We start from the raw sequence: 18,635 nt of genomic DNA on the forward strand, positions 1-18,635 counted from the left end.
GGGTTCCACTGCCTTTGTTGGCAGAATCTGCAGCCGAAGCTTCCTTGTAGTCTGCCACAGACCAAGTCTTGGAAGCAGCCATATTAGAAAGCAGATGATAACTACATCCAGCTGCCGATAAACAACAAAAACTATTTTGTATCTTCAGGTGAAGATGTAAGCATCATGTGAAAGATAAAAATCTCATAGGCTAAACTGTAGAAATGAGCACTACTTGAAAAAAATCCTCTTTAAATAGTTAGACATGCCCAGATGTTAAATTTTAGTGGCTTAGCTTCACCTGAGTTACTGTTAAAGGGAGGAGGTAAAACAAATATGAAGGATTATAGTTTGTCTATTCTTACAGATGGTTCATATTCAAAAATAGTAAATTGTATTTGCAGAAAGCAAAATAATTAAGCTACTGATTTTTTTTCTTGGTAGAGTTTTCCCTCCTATTGATTTAAAGGTTTAAGTCTTCAGGGTGCAAAAGAGAATGCTGTGGGTGGATCCAATTAATTACTGAAAAGACTTACTCAGAAAAAGATGGTATCTTGAGGATAAAACTGGTGAAGCTCATGATATGAAGCAGAGGAAAACACAGCACTGATGAATGCAGCAGACAATGGTGGCAAGTGAATATATTCCATTGTAGGTTTTTCTCCATTATTTTGAAGTCCCAATTAATGTATTCTGAAAATAGTTGGAAATATTTCGTGTTGTTCCTTCTGACATCCAAGCAGCATTTCTATAGTTGCCCATGTAAGTCGCTCACTGTCTTGTCAAATTTCTGGGCATATATAAATCATAATTTTCCATTAGCTACCCCAGAATATTTCATGTTTATATTTCAGGTTCCTATTCCTGGGTGGCCATTTGCAGCTTCCACAAAGATGGAATGTGTAATACTTTTGTGGAATGCTGTGAGAGGGAGCATTTTAGGAGAATTGCATACTAATAGGCATCTTAGCTGTACCTTTGTCTCCTGGAAACCAGATGCAATTGAGTTAAGAGAATGAGCTGAAAGACTTAATGCCCTTTTCTCAAAGCAAGAAGAACAAATACCATACTTAATTCATTCCTACTGAAGGCTCTTACCTAAACGTACAGTAAATGACTGACATGGTAGGCTTAGAGGCTCTTGCCTTGCCTTTACCACCCAGAGGAAAAGGATATACTTTTTAACTTGGTCCGACTTGTTTATACTAATACTATTAAAATTATTTACATGGTTACTTAACAAAAAAAGACCCAATCCAGTTGATGTAATTGTTTTTTGCTCGAATTGGTCTGGCATGCAGATACTATCTAGTGGTTGAAGGATAGTACATGGAAAGCTGTTACTGCAACTGCAGAACTGACATTTATTCCATGTTTATCCTGCTCTTGTCTCATGTGAAAACCTTATTCCTTGATCAGTACTGAAATATGTGCATGTTGCAAGGCTTTGTAACAACTCAGACTTTGATGTATTGAAACTAGACTTACCTCAGTTAGATGTACAAATTTATTTCCCAGAAATTTTGCAGACTTTTTGAAATCAATTTATCTGAGGATTCTGAAGGGGCTAGTGGACTAGCTCCCATGAAAAGTATAGAAAAATTAGTCTTTGTCTTAGATCCCCCACCTCTGGAATCTTCTGTTTTCAAGTCTAACCAAGTATGGGGAGATTTTAGATTATATGCATTGTTTTCCAGTGATTGGAGAACTGGTGGAAAATATGTAAGAAAAAGGATGAGGTCTGGTTTTGGATTTTATGTGGTATTTTAATTGGGAGATGCTATCAGAATAGAGCTGATAGTAAATTTTGACACCTTACCTAACCAAATACTGTATTATTTGTGTTTCTTTTAGTTACATGATTCTTCTTCATTCTACTTATGGGCTTGGTATTATAGGCATGTACTGCTGAAAAGAGGTCTGCACAGTTTACACCTGATTTGAGGGAATCACTTGATGTTTAGCCACTGGTTGTCTACAGTGAGTTGCTCTTGAAAAGCTCTTACCTACACCAGTTTAAGGCAGTTTTGTGGCATTGAGATGAATCCTCCTGATTGTCCTCATGTACTGCTTTGGAATGCAGAACTTCTGCTGTTGTGTGGAAATTAAGTCTTTTGGGTTAATTTTATGCAAGAGGAGTTTGTTCCTAGTGATGCCCATGGTGTTAATGATCCAAACTACTGAGTCCCACTGAAGTCTTACTCTGCTGTCCCACAATCTACACAATACCCTTTTTGTTCTTTTTGTCATGCTTTCTGTTGCTCTGATTGGGCAGAAAAGAAGAAAGGGACAATGGTGGCAAAGTCTCTTTGGTTTCCCAGGTGTTGCAGTATGGTGGTACCTTAGGCTGCAGTGAAATACTTGTTTTTCAGTCTGTCGTGAGAGGGATGAAATCTTTGGTGGCTGGATAACCCAGCAGCAGTAGGAAGAGGCTGTGCACTTTCATAGTCCCTGACTACCAGAAGATCTGTTGTTAGGGTATGGGGTACAGTTGAAAAAGAATGAAGAACTTCTTGAAGACCAGGACAACAAACATTTTGAGGTTTTTTTGAGATCTCTGAAGAAATCTCTTCAGGAGCATTCAGCTTCCTGTGCAACTGAGATTCAGCCCAGGTGAATTTACAGCTTTCCTATCCAGCTTGTTAGGGTTGAGGAGGGGGGACAGTTAAGTGAGACTTCAGATGGAACTAGTACATGGGGCCTGAGTGTGTGGAGAGACAGTGAGTTGCTAATGTAAACAGGAAGGCTGCTTTAGGTCTTTAAAAGCAATTTCATAAGGCTATGAGGTGAAGGAGAAATCTGCCGTGAAACAGTTTTGCCCCAAAGTGCTTTTTTCCTGCCATGTGAGGTCTATCCAAGGAGTTATGCGAACTGCACATAAGGATAAGGAGCCTGTGTAACCTTCCTCAACTTCCAGAGACAATACAGTGTCTTCCCCTCTCTTAAGTACTGTAGGGGATGAGCTGATGACATTGCACACAATCCTATGAACAGTAGCAGTGACAAATACTGGTTGAGGTGTCAGTTTACTTAGAATGAAAGCCAGTTACCTGCTGACACTGCAGTAATTTTTTTTCCCTTCCACATTCCAAGAAGCTTGAAAGGTTTCATGGCAGCTTCATGTTCCTTTATCAGGCCCTGGCACTAACAACATGAAGTTTGTTCTAGAGGAGATGCATTGTACCACTGTGTGGTCACTTCAGGATTAGAGATTTGGATGTCAGGTACAGAGGTGCTATTTTGGTAGGCAGCTGCAGTCATGGATTGGTTGTGTGCTAAGTGCCCCTGGGGTGGCAGGAGAAAAAGGATGTGTTGTCCTTCTTGCTGAAATGATTTTCCAAACATGTAGCAGTCCAGTGGGAGGTAGATAAGCTAACATTACAAGATTTCAAGCATTGGTTGCTAGGGGAGGCCATGCTGGAAGGTGTGTCATTCTAAGTACAGTCTAAGGTGCAAGTGAGAAGAGAATAGGGAAGGAAGAGGTTGTAGACAACCCTGGTAACAGCTGCCTACAACTTAGAGCAGGCCTGGCAACGTTTCTTGGGCAGCCTGTGTGCCAGACTCACTAAAGCTCAGAAGCAGGAGACTCTGGGAAGGTGGTGGGAACACCAATATCTTCAGGAGGCATTCTAATTTCCTGCCACAGTTCGTTCATCCTGGTTTTTGATAGTGAATCATGAGCCAGCTGCAGGAAGAAAGATGATGTCAGCCTGATCCTTCGACAAGCTTTCACATGTTTCTGGCCATCAGATACTCTATCCACTCAGGTGGTTGAACATGAGCTCATGTGGTGTGGAAGCACAGCCTATACAGGCTTACTGGTCTTTCAGCCTTCCTGAACACTGGGGTGTATATTTGCCCCTTATGTTAAGCTACACTATTAAGATTGGGCTGTTAGTTCCCAGAGGACCATGTTCAGTCCCTAGGAGAAGTTTGTATTAATGCACTCATACCTGTTTATCTATCCCTGAAGTTCTAGGCCCCACTGGCTCCCTCAGAGCCTTGTGTTTACCCACATGAGGATTATGTGTCACTTCTCATTAAATACAATTTAGACTTTGCTGAGCTTTTTCAGTTCAGCCCAGGTGTGACCACTCACAATTTTGTTTCTGCCTCAAACTATCCAACTTGCTTACTTGTGGTTTTCTAGGGTACAGACTGAGCAATGTGTGAAACTAGAAGGGTGTGAAAACTCCATAAAGGAGGCTTCAGTAAAGGCTGGGTTCAGAGTAATTGGATGCCTTCAGCCTTCTGCTGAACTATTGGCTAAAGCATCTGTGTGGGATGAGAGTATAGCATGTACTTGTTCTACTATAAAATATATGGATGCTAATTATGAAGCAGGGATCAAAGTACCTGTGGAATAGCAGGCTGCATAACTTCCTCAGTCTCACCTGAGAAAGTGGCCTGGGAAATCATGAGGAATTGAAGTAATCCTCAGAGACAGAAAACAGCCTTGCAGGTGGTTTGTCTGTTCCTTGTTTTCTTGCAAGAGAAGGTGGAGAGGTGGTGTACCCCACTGACCAGTGATGGTGATGTGTTAGTTTACTAACCAATAAGAGTTTTTCTTTTCTGTACTTTCACATATCGGTCTGTAAAAAAGATCGGAGGTTAATAAACCAAAGAGAAATTCTCCTGTTTGACTCCCAAGAGAGTCTGTGTCGTTCTTCTCGCCGTTCCCAATAGAGCAACAAAAATATATTCAGTTCTTCTAGTAGTAGGTGGTAGTTGAGAACAACAAGTAGCTTTTGCCCTCAGGGCTCTGTAGTGCTGAACTGAGGAAATTAAGAAGCTCTGAAGCTTGAGGCCAGTAAGTGAAGGTGTCATTGAGCATACCATCTTGGGTATCTGGTAATCATGCAAGAGCTTGACTGTCACATACTTGTCAGGCATCAGTTTATTCCCATACGATGTTGTGCATTCTATTTGTAAGTGAGAATAGAGAAATTTTAATGGGATAAATATTTTTTGCTCAGATGAACTGTTTTGCTACTTTAAAAAAGAAAAACCAAAGTAAAATTAAGTAGATGTAGGAATTTGCATTATGAAAACAGCCAGGTGGTGGCATCAGTGCATAGCAAATATGCATTTGAACCTCTCTTAAGGAAGACCAGGGCTTGTTTAGTCACCCAGGTCTGTACAAGTAGGCTCAGATAGGTGAAATGCAGCTTTTTAAGGTGACCAATCAATAACTAATTATTTGCAGGCATTTATGGTCAGCTATTTTAAAGGGGTTTGGATGTGGTAATTTTTGTACCAAATTACTCAAACTGTATTTGTGCCAGTTTGTGCATGTAGGTTTGTTACAGGCTTTTTATGGTGATCTCTTTAGTCACTGGTTTTGGTGTTCTAGTCTTCAAACTGCAGAAGATTTTTTCGGGAGGAGGGGGACTGAAGGTCGTTTTGCTTTAAGAGAAGAAATGTTTCTCTATGCTGCAAATTTCATTCATTCCTATCCTGCTTTTATGGTAGTGTAGTTTATAATCCACAAGTATCTGAGCAACAAATCTGCCTCACAACCTTTTAAGGTAGATGAGTATGATGGCAGAAAAAAAATATCAAAGCAGTTTCTGACAGTAGTGATTGTGAGGATTAGAGTGAAGATGAGAGTTCTTGGCTCAGGCCTGCAGCCAGGGTTAGATTCCCACTTAGACAGGAATAGAGTCTTGTGTACAGTACTGCCAATGCTGGGCACTATTTCCTAATAAAGGGTTCTGCCTTTTTTCTTGGACCAAACTTGAAACTTTGGTTCTGCCTTAGTCTTTGCTTTATCTGATTTCTTTTTTATTTCTTCGTTTTAACTTATTCAAAAAAAGAAAAGTAAGCTTCACTCATATCAGACACTGCTTTGTTGTGATTTTGCTGTCCCACAAGTAACACTTCTAAGCAGTAGCTGAAGCAAACACTGCAGTTCCTCCACAACAGTGTTGTCATATTGGCAGTAGCACTGACCTGCTGTGGTGTTAATGTGCAATGTTTAAATTGCCTTATATTGTTGACTGCTCATCTCCCTATACTGATTGCTGCTAGATACCAGCCTTGTTTTTCTTGTACTTGGAACAGATGTCTGCAGTTCTTAGAACTGGTTTAACAGAGGAAGAATCATTGTGAGACAAGAAAAAAAATCATGATCCTTGCTCAGTTTTATTAGTAGTACTTCCCAGAGGCTGACCTAGTCAATGCTGGGCTGATGGTTGGTTGTGCTGCAGTGGTCTTGAATGGGGCTTTGAGAAATAATTTCTATGAAAAATGGGGATGAAGGCATCTCTCTGCATTCTTCCCATTGGAACCATTTGTTTGTACCTGTGGAAGATCCCATGTCAACATGTTGTCCATGAGGTAGGAGCTGGACTTCTGCAGCTTCACAAGTGCTTCTTGCTATTCCTGTCCATAAATTTCAAGTGTCTGTAATTCTTTAATACTCAGTTGTGCATTTGTTTTGCGCATGTCCCATTTCTTAAAAACCCAGCATGTATGTGTAAATACGAAACATTAGTGATATTAGAAGTCATTGTACGTCTGTCCATGTAGGAGATAGTACACAGTGCTGTGTATAACTTAAAAGAGAAACATGAGCAAGTGAAACAAGGGGAGAGCACTGAAACGTGCTGCTTTGAAATAGGCATCTGAGCCTACTGCTAACTTCTACTGGAAACCCTTCAAAATTCCTCTCTGAAATAACATTTGAAAATCAACTGGTTTTATCCTTTTTCCTATAGGAAATGCAGAAGTGGTGTGCTGCAGTTGATGTTTATCTTGTTTCAGTATGACTGCCTTTTTTCTTTCCCAAGAAAATGGTCCATATATTTCATCTAGCTTTAGTATTTCCATTCTGGGAGTACTAAGCATTGTAGGCAGCATGGGAAATCAGCTAGTTGTGTAGTTTCATACCCACTAATGATGATCTTTACATATCCACTTTTTTCAGTCTGACAGTCTGCCTTTATTTTAGTTGCTTCTGCTTCATGTTTATTATTTTGTGGCTTCTACTGCTACCCTTTCTTACAGGTAGCTGTTTATGTGTGTATATATACATTTTCAAGTATCCCTCAACTTTCTTGGTTAGGTGCCCCCCCACTAGACACCCAAGCTCATTAAAAGCAAAGCTAAAAGAAGCAGTTGATTTGCAGTAAAGGTCAATATACTCTGGTGAGTAGGTTAACATGTTCTGTGCTGCTTTAGCAAGTGTTTTCCTGGTTTCCAGGCTACCTATTTTATGGCTATTCAGCTAGAGGTGGTGATAGTTGGTAAAACTGTTTTATAAACGGTGTAACTCAGTGTGAACAACCCCAAGAAACAAATACATCTTTGTAATGTGTCGTGCTTCTGGCCAAAAGAGTAGACCTGAAAGTGGCCTTTCATCCAAAGTTAGAGCTAGGCCTGTACTCACTTAAATGTGAGCTGCAGTTATTTAGGAAAATAACATCTAGATGTTTCTTTTACTAGCTGAAAGAATTTCTCAGTTGAGTTGTGTATTCTATAACAAAGGTAGTGATATAATTTATATCATGCTTCTTTCACCTTTTTCCACAAAGCAGGACTTTATCTGGCAAAATGACCTCATAAAATTAGTATGTCCCAAGAATTCAGTGTCCTTCAGTAATAATCATATAACTGGTTTCAATAGCAGATCATCTGTATATCAAATACTTTTCTTCCTCCTGGCATGATGTTCATAAGGACTGTGGAGGTGCTGCAGGGAGATTGGAGGATTGAACCGCAAGCCTGAACACCTGGAGTTCAGTCTATGTACCCTGGACCTAGCATATTTCTAAACCTCCTTGGCTTGCTCTTCCAAAGAGTTGAACTCTTGAAGATGCTGCCCCCTCATGCTTCTATTGCAACAATTCACACTCTATTTATGATGTGAGGTAATGTGAGACTGTCTCTTTTTTAAGAACTCCAAACTGCCACAGATTGGAACAGTAACTGCAGTCATGTACCATCTGTTGTTGTCTCTTGGCCATACGGGCATGTTCCTGAATGTCCCCTGTGTCAATATCCCATGTGTGATAGGTAGAGAGGTTTAACTGTTTGATGATGATGTACCAGTGTATTACTTCTTAAAGCAAGTGACTGTCTTGCATTAGAAGGAGATTGCCCTGTATTACATGCTACTTTTATTCAAACCATTGTTATAGCAGGTATTTTGGAGAAAAAACTTGTAATTTGCCCGGCACATTAAATGTTCATTGAGATCAAATTAATGAAACTCACAGAATATAGCTGTATCCACAACCAATGTATTACTGTAGTTATTGCCTTTCTATTATGAAATGCTATTTCATTAATAAAAACAAATGTTGTTCCACAAAAAGCAAGGCACTTATGTTGATCCCTGTAATTGCTCTTTAAACAGATGGAACATACATGTCCAGCGCATTTCAGAAGCCCCAGATGCAGCAGTTCTGCAGTTATGAGGATTTAGTCTTACTTCCATGAAAAGGAAATGCACTAAATACAATTTAACTGTCCTTGATTCTTACTGGACAGCAAGTACATTGTTGAAAAGGCGTGGAAAGCCTTGGAAAAATAGCTAAATAGAAATGAATACTGCACAAAGTGCCCTGGGCACTGAAAAATGCTCTTTTTCAATGTCAGCCATTCCCAGTGTGAAGCTTTTGGTGCTGTGATGGCTGTACTGTGAGGCAGGCCATCCCTAGTGAGTAAGCTGCCTGGAAGGCAATGGTTTCATCTCACACTGTACAAAAGCCATCTGTTGGGGATTAAGGTTTATCTACTACTGCACGGAATCAGCCTTTAATTGAACATAAAAACCTCATTTGAAGCTTGTCTAATGATTAATATCTATTGCCTGTCTTTCGTTGGATCCCAACAAAAAACCCATTGGGTCCCATATTAATTCAGGCATGACAAGCAACTGATTTTCTCTGGATGATGGCAAAAATGCAACAATTTAAAGAGCTACAGTTGCTAATTTGGAACTAAACTGAAAGGTAGGATCTGAATTTCTTTTGGCTTGTACTTAATCACTGTGATTTCTGAAAGCAGCTGGAACTTCTGCTAAACAGAAACAGGCTCTGTCTGGCTTCAGCTGATGAGATGTTGCACTGCCTGTACCAGCTGAGTCCTGTGTCCCAGAGCAAGAGTTCTGCCCTGTGGGAGAGCACATGGTGGTACTGCCTTCTGTCCTCCTGCCTCTGCTAAAGCAAAACCTCTCTGTGGGAGTCCAGGAGAGGATGCCTAGAACCTCTGCACTCTTTTGTTGCCCTAGGAACAGCATCTTCTTTTCTGAGCTGCTTCTATGTCACAGGTACTGTTGCATACCCTAGGGCTACAGCTACCTCTTGCTATGATCTCCTTTCTCTGTTCCCAGTGATGCAGTTCAGATAGGTATAACCTTCCTGGTGAAAACATCAGTGTCCTCTTGCACACATACTCACTTCCCACTGATTTTGGTGAGAAAGTATACCCAGAGAAGAACTACAATTACTTAGGGGTTGGGTTTGATGATCTTAGGAGTCTTTTCCAATGTAAATGATTCTCCATAACCATGAAATGAAAAACTAACCTTACTAGTTGGTTCCTGTAATACATACCTGTATATAATGAGTCTCCAGATCAAGCGCTCACCACAGTCCATTCCTGTTGTCTTAGGTATTTTATCAAGTATTCACCAAAGAATGTCTTTAGTGAGATGTAGTAAGTCCAGATAACAGAAATCTTCTGTTGTCTCACTCTTAAAATAAGTTCTTGTTGTAAGTTAATAAGTTCGTATACTGCCAGATTTTTCTTCTGCAGTGTGGAAATGGTGCATGTGGATATTGTTTGTAAAAGGCATTTTGGTGTGGGTGAAAGTGTGTCCAGGTTTATGCTAAATATTAATACAGCAGCTGTGTGATAGTGTTTGGCCCTAATCTCAGGCCCTCTCTAATTTTCTCCTACGAATGTGTCTATGAGTCCTGCAAGACCATAAAAATGCTTCCTGAAGGAAGCTGCATAATGTGACTGTTGAAACCTCAGTGAAGCCCTTTCCAATAACTCATCTCATTGCAGTCATCCTGTTCATTGTACTGTACAATTTGAATTCCAGGAAAGTTGCTCCAAAGCCTAATCCTATATTTACAGGAAAAAAAAAGGTGATCTGGAAGCCTCAGCAACCTGAAGTTTCATCTAGGTTTATCTCAAGACTGTTACTAAGAAAGGGAGCGGTGTTCTTTGAAGGAAAAATGGCTTTGGACAGGTGATATGCAATAGAACTGAGCTAGCAGAAGTAAGCATTGCACTCGGAGGTTGCGTATATTGTATTCTGTAACTCTCTGCTGACAGTGGAAGAGCAGTCTCACCTCTTTACCGCTCTGGAAAGTGTTTGAGATAAACTGCTCACATCTCCAGGGACTGTGTAAGATGCTGGAACCTCTGTAAGGGTATATGAGGAAAAGGAAGATGATGCCATGGGAAGCTCTCCCCAGTACAGTCTGGAGAAATTGAATTCTCACTCAAGCAGTCAACTGTCTACTCCCTTGTGAGACTGTATAAGGAGAAGGAAAGAAAACTCAGAATAAACCTGACTACATTCATGTTCCTGACCTGTCCCAGGGAGACACTAAATATGCTAATGATAAAATAAGGTGATACTGCTTCCTCTCCCCTGATTTCAGCAGAGAGCAGGTCTGCTTCATCTGCCATTTTCTCAGAAAGGGTGTTCGGACTTTGTTGGTGAAGAAGTATTATAGCCATGTGGACTTTGATTTTGCAGTCTGCAGGCAGTAGTACCTATCAGTTGTTAGATGGATTTGTTTAATTGTCGTGGTTTTAAAGCAGTAACTAAAAAAATTACTTATTTCTTGCTGTGAGATATGGATTAGAACAAGAGCAAAACAGGCTTAAAACTTAAAAGGAATAGAGAAAGTTTATTAACAAAACTACAAGAATAAAAACACCAGAATAAACCTCCAGAATACTCTTTTATTCCCCACTACCTGACCATTCCTTTGTACATGTGACAACATAGAGACAAAAAACTTTAGAACTTTGGTGGTTAAAACAGTCCCAGTTCCTGCTAGAGTCTTTTCATCAGCCTTTGTAGAGAAACAGAAGTCTTCTGCTAATTTATGGAGTTTCTCACGAGAAAACTATTTCTGTTATAGTTTTCTATTTTTCTGATGCCAGCTGCCCGGAAATCCTGTCATCAGAGTTCACTCCTCCCATTTCACATCACTCTGAGGTGTGTATGGGCCATGAGTCTAGGGATGTCATTTTAAGGATGAGTTATTCAAAGGCAAAAGTCTTCTTCATCTGTCTCTGTGAGCTTCCCTGGAAACAGTTTTCTCATTGCCCCCAAGGCCTCAAATCTTTGCTTTACTCTGTTCCAGCACCTCACTGTATCACAATTACTCTCTCTTTTGCTGAAAATCCACACTTTGAACACTCCATTCCTCCCAATATACTCTGTCATGAATTAAAGGAGTCTTTTCAAACTACTATTGTCCATCTCCATAGCTTTAGCAGAAAGATATTTCAGCTTATAAAGCATCTCCTTATTCTCTCCCCATCTAAAACTTAACTCTTTTTCTCACTGTTGTTGGTGGTTTTATGTCTTCTTCATGTTGATTGTCTCTCTCGCTGTCTCTCTGGGAAAAAGGAGTAATCTGTACATTTTATCCAGGTAGTAAAAGAATTAAAAGCCTTAGAAAAGCTGCAAGAGTTCATGGTGTCAGGTTTCAGTCCAGCACCAGAAACTGAAAACTAAGCCCAGCTGGCTGGCTCCGTTTCCCTTCCTCCCCCCACCCCCCCCCCCCCGTCCTCTGCGGCCTTGTCCAGCCTGGAGGCGGGGAGGAGGCCAAGACAGAGTCTTGTTACCTTTCCAGAAGCCGGAAACACAAAGAGGACAAGAGAGCTTTGGCTGTACATCTTAAGGGGGTGTTCACAAGTTGACTTCACTTTTTAATGGTCAAAACTGCTGTCAATTCTTAGAAATTACTGATAATTGGTCAGGAGAAAAGACTCCCAGCAGCTTCAACTTCCTTAGCTCTCAAAACTATCTTAAAGGTAAAGTCACCCCATGACATTAATCAATCAAATTAACTTGTGAGAGCAAGAGGACAGATCTTGCCTTCCACTTGGGTAATTAACCTCTGTGAAATAATTTGTGTGCCAAGATGAGTAGTACATTATATAAGATTTGAAATGGTATATAATTTAAGATTTGCTCAGTCTGTATTCTTTTTTAATGGGCAAAATAAATGTTCAGAAAGAGAACGCTTTGTGAAAACATGAGAATTAATTTGAGATGAAAGTGAAACCAGAAACATTCCGACATATCTTGTCATACTACCACCCTGTGATTTCAGTACCGCTTTTAAAGCCAGTAAGGCTTACTTATGTTAGGGTTCCACTGGTTTTTGCTTTATCTTTTGGTAGTTTTGCACTATTGAAAGGTGGCGTGGAACGGTAGTTGTACTCTAGCCTTTCAGATCAATTTATTTAATCACATTCTTCAAGTATATATAACCTAGAAAGTAGTTTTTATATTTATTAGTAGTCCTTAGTCCTTTTAAACATTGATTTAGTGGAGAACCTGTGTGTGTACGTACTTAAACAGAGAGGTAATTCCCTTTCAGTCATTAGGACTACTTGTGTATTGAACTTCATGTGGCTTTCCCCAAAGCCACATCCTAGATTCCAGAAAAACTCTTCCAAATCTCTAGTTCAATTTTAAGAGCCTGTTCTTATTTGCAGGATTTTTTTTATGTGGGAAAAATGCTTTTTTAATCTCACCCAGAAAAATTGTTGAAGTGGGACTGTTTGCTAAGAAGGCAAAAAAGAGCCCTGAAGAAAGCTCTACTGAAATCTAAAAGGTTAACAGTGGGGTATGTAACAGGCATCCACCTGCATATCTCTATAGTAGAAACACAGTTTAAGATCAGAATCAGATCTTAAAAAAGATCCAGCCCATTCCTTGAACATGTTTATTCCAGTCATTTGGTATTATTCTGAAAACCTCGCAGAGTCACAAATCTCACTAGCATTTGTGCAGTTGCCTGCAGGTTCTGTTCTGCAGGTTTTTTTCCCAGAATTTCCCATAAGTCAAATGCCTCATTAGGTTACTATTTGTCCTTTTCATGTAAGCTGAATGCAGACCTTAAAAAAATAAATTCAATGCCTCAGGACATTTGAGTGCTGTAATTAACCCTCCTTTCTTTGAAGGGCTAGCAGCTCATACAGGAAACTTGATCCAAAGTTCAGAGAGGGTATTAGAAAGGCATTTAATCTTGTTAGCCTTGTATGAGGGTGTAGATATGTGCAGATGTGGCTTTATCTATGGATCAGATAATTTTGCCCGTGAAGTGTCCATGTGTTGCAGCCTTGACTTAGAATTCTGTACTCCATTAACTACAGCTGCTTGCAGAGTTGCTGAAAAGACTTTGGGAATTAAATTGCAAGAAGTGTAAATGCTGGTGTCACAAACTGTTCACAGAAGACGCTTTCAAGTCCACTAGAGTGATTTGAATGTCCAGTTCCTATTCCTTCTAACAGGAAGTACATGTATACCCAAATGGCATTGAGAAGCTCAGCCTCTGCTTGTATTTAGATATAGCCTGTCTATATGTGACAATATGTGTTACATATGCAATCTTTCACATGGGCATGTTGCCAAGCTACACTTGTCATGTTACAGTAGTGCTTCCTCCCATCATTGTGATATCTGTTTTATTTTGGGAGGGGGAAGGGCTGTGATGTCAAATTAAATAGATGCATCTTGTTTACTGACCTTAAATATATAATGTTTTCTATAGGAAGTTATTTTGTTTGCATGAACAGTAGAGGCAAGAGAAGAAACATAATATATCTCAGCCGGCTTCAGTAAATTGTTGTCGGTGTTTGAGTAGTAAAGGGAAAGAACACAGACAAAAACGAATTGTTCAAGTTTTCTTGTATAAGCCTGTAGCTCTGTAGAAGTATCCATAAGTTACAAAGTTTTCAAGGAACATCAAGAACTACTGGAAAAACAGCTGAAAGCAATTCTGTAAATATGGATCAACTTGCAAATACATGTCAGTATTGCATAGTGACCAGCTTTCTTCATTATTCATTATCTAAGTGATATTGCTGTCTTATTAAGATGATTAATTAGACTTTTTTTCTGCTTTTTAAAATATATATAAACCACTTGGGTTGTCCAGTCAAAGTATCCCATTTTGCTGCTAGGAAAATTTGGTGTGTTTCTGGTGCTGCAGTGACTGTACAGTGCAAAAGAAGCTTCAGGGAGCTTCAATGGAATATTTTGCTAGGGAGAGTTACCACTAATTTGGTAGAGCCTGGGTCAACATCTGGGAAGTATATATACACTTGAAGATTAAAAGCAGCAGCAAGAAACCAAAGCTTATTAACTGTCTAGTTCCACTGTTCACAGTTTTAATACAATCTGGATGTAACACCCTGTATTGCACATCAGGTGGTCATGCTTCGTGCTTCCTTCTTGGGTGTTCTAAAAGATTGTTACAGCAGAGGGCAGTAGGAACCTACCTCTGCTTAAAGTTGTTTTGGATCACAAACATGCAAGTACATCTGTTTTCTCCTCACTTATCTTCCCTTCTTTAATGGTATTCAAGGACCAGATAAAGCTTAGAGATGGGACCTGCCTTAACTGCTGTCACTGTATTTGTTAAGGCAAATACAAGGTCTGTGTTTGTAGCTCCATTTCTAGTCAGTGAACTGACTCTTAAGATTTAATGGATGCTGCAAAAAATCCAGGCCTAAGCTAATGGCACCAATTGGGCGATTTTTATCTCAGTTCAGAATCCTCTAACAGTTGGTAGAAGGGAAATGATGTGACAAATTATACAACTTATCATCAAGCATGTCTTTCTGATAGTTGCTGAAATAACTTACTGTTCTGGAAGACTGTTTCTTAATTTCCCAGTACAATATCTAGAATTTGAAAACCAGAGACTTTAAAAGGGCATGTATTTAGGGAGGGGGGAGAAAGCCAATGCTGCAAAGTAGCCTTCAACTTGGAACCTTTCAGACCCACAGAGCATGATGATGTCAACAGTGCCAGGATTACCTTCCTTCTGCACATCTCCTCGCTTTGGTCTTCGCTCCCCCTCAGCATCTTCTGCCTGTGCTTGGAAGCCACTTAGTTCACCTGGATTTGGTTGTAATTTTCTCCTGTTCATTCAAGTTAGTGTCCCAGTACTGTAAGCCACCTAAGTAGGTTTGGGGTTTCCCTGCTATCCTGTTTTTATTTCTTGAAGGGGAAAATGCTTGTACACGTTCTTCCCTGGCTCAGCAGACTTGTGTCTCAGCAGCAGGCCAAATGTCTCTGAGCATAATGCCAGTTCAGAGCAAAGATCAGCAGAAGCTTTGAACTTGCTCCCTCCTTTAATTGGAGGTAGCCTGGATCTGATGAGCTTCCAGACAGCATTGCAAAGCTCAGCTTTCCCCCACCCCCAGCTTCTCTAGGCATGTGAGAGTGTAGGTGTGTGGGAAGGAGGAAGTTGTCATTACGAAGAATTGTTCAGGAGAGCGGGGAATTACTCGTTTCCTAGTTTAGTGGTGAGTATCTGCCTTATGTGTTGCTACACCTAGGATGTATTTTAACTCTTCTATGGTAACTATAGCATACATACAGACAGACTTACTGAAGGATAGATAAAACATACTACTAATTACACAGACTGCGCAGGGATACTAGGAATGTGGCTGTCTGTAGAAGAACCTACCTCTTGCAGTTGCTCATGCTTTTTAAATTGGGACAATACTAGATAGTCTGGTTTCTTTTTTGGTTTTGGGGGATTTTTTTGTTCCTTTGTTTGCCTATATGCTTGTAAAGGATAGGTTGAAAGCAGGATTCACGTAGCAGAGGTACTCACAAAGTAGGTTGCTTCTGAGGCCATACCAGTCCCATCTGTAAAGGACAAAGGCTGCACACTGCATGGTTGTTCAGAGCTATTCAAGGATGGAAAATGCAAGGAATCATAGAGGTGAGCTGCAACTTCCAAAGATGCCTTATATCTTTTTCTGGTGCTTTTATTTCCATATTACTCAGATTAAGTCCATGCCTGGTGAAGTCCCATTTTGGGCACAGAACTGTCTTGTAGGACAAGCAGCAGGAGGGGGAGACAGGGTAATGAGTTAGTAAAGTATATTGCTTTGGTGATGTCTGCAGCTTGTCACATTAACTGTAACACTGCATTACTGCAGCTCCATGTCCAAAAGACTCCTCTGTGCCATGCTGTAGTGCTCTAGAGGAGCATGGAATTTGTGAATGTTTGCCTGTTTCTCTGGGAGTTGTGCCCAGGATGCTCTGATACAGGAAATATCCACTAGGTATTGAGAGGAGAATATACATCTCTCTGGGCTATCTATGCCTTCAAAGCTAAATATTCCTGCAAATCTCCTTTTAGAAACTGTTTTCACTATGCCTAGCTATAAAGACTGCTTTTTTAAAACTGTATTAAAAGAAAAGGCACTCAGAATTGGCCACACAATGACTGAGATGATTGTAACATGGATACTTAGTTAATGATTGCTCCCCTAAAATATAATCAGGTGGACAGATAAACTTGTATTGAAAACATACTTAAGTCCAAATGTCAATACTTATACCTGAAGTACAGCAAAGGGTGTAAAACAGACCTGTGCAGTTTTACTAAGTCCTTTCTGCTTTGTCAGTGTGAGTTTTAGCGGGAATACTTGCTCTAGTTCTGTTCATGTTTTTTTAAGGGAGACCAGAATCACTGAAACTCTGCAGGGAAAAGCTAAACCACATTATTCTTACCTAATTCAGAGCCCTGCATATGTTATGTGGTACCACTGAGGTAACTCCTTTTCCACCAAGTCATGCTGCAGTGGTACCTTGTTTATGTTTAATTATGTGCTATTTATTAATAGAAAACAGTGAAAAGAGTCAGCTGTTCAGGAAACAGGTGCAAAATTACTAAAGCAAAACAGCTGAAAATTTTCAAGCAAATAGGTTTGGTGCTGGAAATTGTATATCACATACATACACACATTCTGTTTAAAATTCCAAGGAAAGTTTTTGAACTTTTTTAAATTTGACAAGCCAAAAGCATCTTGTTCCAGTTACAATTTTACGTATTTGCATATGATCTAAGTTGGTACAAAGCACTTGGAAAAGCAATTTCAGTATTTTATTTTGCCATTTTTTGTATTTTTAATTATAAAGCAAACTTGAAATTTTTTACATCTTCCAGAGAGGATGGATAATCTGTTTTGAAGTTGCGTTGTCTGAGATTGGTCAGTATCTTATGCAGATGTGAGATCAGCACCCTACATAGCTGGGTGGAGGAGTTAGATTGCAGGAGTTAAGACAAAATAGAGAAATAAATGTTCACATTGAAGCTGCCTGTCTATTTTAGGCTATGATTAGGCTTTAATGGATAGCTTTTTGAGTGTGCCTACCTCTAGCTGCATCTGAACCAGAGGAGTGTTAGAAATGTTAAAATTTGTAGTGCCCGGTGTTACATCATTGTAAATCATTGCACTTCCCCACATGGTGGAAGTTTTGAGTTTTGATCAGCTATTACTGATACAGACATTTGAGGAAAGATTCAAAGAGGTTTCAAGAAATTGAAATTGGATTGATCCAAACACAGGGAAAAGCAGATTAGAGCACCCAATACTGAGGTTGCTCAATTGGTTGCTTAATTTGTTTCATTCTATATGCTTAGAATATTAGCCAGGAGGAAATAATCCTGTTGCTGTAAAAAGAGAGAAGTGCTACATTACCTGGTAGGTCTGTTTTTTAGTGTCTGAGATCCATAGTTAGCCTTCTTCAAAGTGTTACATGATGAAAAAGTAAAAGCAGGAATGATTGCCTCGTTCTTCTTGGTGTGCATGAATTGAGGCATCTTGGGTGCATGAATTCACTCTTCAGGGACTAAACTGCTAAGATGTAAACTGTGTGTCCTTCTTAATTTTCTGGTCTGCTCCTGGCAGAATGCTGAACTGTTACTGGCTGGATTTGTGACAGCACAATTGTGGCAGTGCCCATAAGGAAAATATTGAGGCAGTAATTTGTCACACAGGTCACTTGAATATCCTTTAGTAAGGAGCTTCTAGCACATGATTAAGAGAGAAGAAAGTATCAATACAATTGCTTCTTTATATTCAACTGATGTTTCCCAAATTAAGTGTACATTCATAAGACCATGAGCTAATATTCCCTGGAGTAGCACCTTCTGCTACCTCAGAATAGTTATGATCATTACTATTACATGAATATATAGATGTGCTAAGGATCGAGGTGTGCAGGACACGCAGCATCAGAGGGGCCACCTGATGGTAAGAGAGTCAACCTGGAGCAGAGTGGCTGATTCCCCAGAGTGCTGTGCTGTTCTTCAGAGGGACCTCGACAGGGTAGAGAAATGGGCACAGAAGAACCATCTGAGATTCAAAGGGAAGTGCAGGGTCCTGCACCTGGGGAAGAATAACCCCATGGACCAGCACAGGCTCAGGTGCTGGAAAGGAGCTCTGTGGAGAAGGACCTGGGGTCCCTGGTGGACAACAAGCCATCCATGAGCCAGCAGTGTGCCCTGTGGCCAAGGAGGCTGATGGTATCCTGGGGTGCATTAGGAAGAGCATTTTGCCAACAGGTTGAAGGAGGTGACCCTGCCCCTCTACTCAGCCCTGGTAAGGTACACTTGGAGCGCTGTGTCCAGTTCTGG

Source organism: Pseudopodoces humilis, chromosome 3 (genome assembly GCF_049639895.1).
Source record: "Pseudopodoces humilis isolate 2021_Gansu_Grassland_sample_001 chromosome 3, ASM4963989v1, whole genome shotgun sequence".
NCBI lineage: Eukaryota > Metazoa > Chordata > Aves > Passeriformes > Paridae > Pseudopodoces > Pseudopodoces humilis.